Below are 1,309 nucleotides of genomic sequence, written 5' to 3'. Positions count from 1 at the left end.
GGGAGGGGAGTTGAAAAAATAAAAGGGAGGGAAAAAAAAAAAAAAAAAGTTGACAAAAGTTCGGATTGAATTGTTTTTATTCCTTTGCGCTCCCCCATTTTTTTTTCTGCTCTGGTTCGAGAACGATTCGATTCACGATTCGAAAATAAAGGGGACGGAAAAATTGCACGATACGAAAGAATCGAAAAGTGTCGAAAAGTTGTCGAAATTTTACGCGTGAATTATTTATATAATTGTATATACGTATAAGTATTAATATCGCATTCCCGCGTGGAATTCGCAATTATTTTCGAGAAAGTTTCACTTTGAACATTACGCGAGGATTTCAATCATTCGGAGAGCGCCATTTCTCATCCTTTCAGAGTAGTCCTAAAAGGATCAGGTGATAAATGTATCCCATAAATATATGTAACTTACTGATGATTTGCACTTATAGAAGCGAGCAAGTGCCTTCGTATTGTATTTAAAGCGTTTGCCAAACTCCTTGCCCTCCTTGTTGGTGTAAAATCATATTTATCAGTTTTATTTATTATTAAAATAACCGACGTGTTGTTTGCAAATCGTTTTCTAAAAATATGTCATTCTGTTAATAAAACTTTTAAATAATTTTGAACGTTAACAATCATCATAGTTTATAAATAAAATATTTTCGAAAGAATCTCTTTTTAATCTCGCGACAAAAATTAAATTTACGAAAACGATATACTATAAATAAAAAGAAACGCACCCTTCAAATATATATATCACTCGATATCTTCGATTCGTTATTACTACGTTTTCCATAATACAGAAATCACAAAGAAGATACGGAAATCGATCGTAAAATATAGAACGAAGTATCACGTTAAATGGTTGCGTGAAACAAACTCCCCGATTCCGATCACTTTCGTTTCATGGCCTGTCATCGGCCATGAAATAAAATTTGCGCCTGTGGTCGACTCGATCCCAGAGTCACCAAAAACGCGAATATCAAACACGCGCCGTATTCTAACCGCAGACACGAAGAATACGAGGCGTCACACTAGCACCGTGTTCACATTCGGTTCCCATTTCGAATATCCGGCTTAGGCAAGTGGCGACCGCAGCTTGTGCTATAATATCGGATGCGCCACCATCCTCGTCCCTCATTTTCCACTCTTTCTCCCCCTTTTCCTGCTCCTCTTCGCCCCTTCTCACCCCGCTCTTCCCTCTTCTCTTTTTTCTCCATCCATCTTATCCTTCGCTGTTATTATCCTATCTTTCTCTTTTTATTCCTTTCTCTTCTCTTTATATACTTCTCGCTTCTTTAATATTCTCATATCGTCGTCTT

General features: G+C 37.1%; 2 protein-coding genes across 10 annotated transcripts in view; both read left to right on the top strand.

The window, feature by feature from the left end:
* Window positions 1-1,309, top strand: part of LOC102677482 (protein FAM162B-like) — a 15,617-nt gene that overhangs the window by 991 nt on the left and 13,317 nt on the right. The gene's annotated exons all lie outside the window — the stretch shown is intronic.
* LOC102676819 (tensin-1-like) overlaps window positions 1-1,309 on the top strand; it is a 219,859-nt gene that overhangs the window by 210,522 nt on the left and 8,028 nt on the right. The gene's annotated exons all lie outside the window — the stretch shown is intronic.

The sequence above is a fragment of the Apis dorsata genome, unplaced genomic scaffold (genome assembly GCF_000469605.1).
Source record: "Apis dorsata unplaced genomic scaffold, Apis dorsata 1.3 scaffold_194, whole genome shotgun sequence".
NCBI classification, from domain to species: Eukaryota; Metazoa; Arthropoda; class Insecta; order Hymenoptera; family Apidae; genus Apis; species Apis dorsata.
Note: the sequence above shows the minus strand (reverse complement) of the source record. Positions and strands in the feature narration are given on the sequence as shown.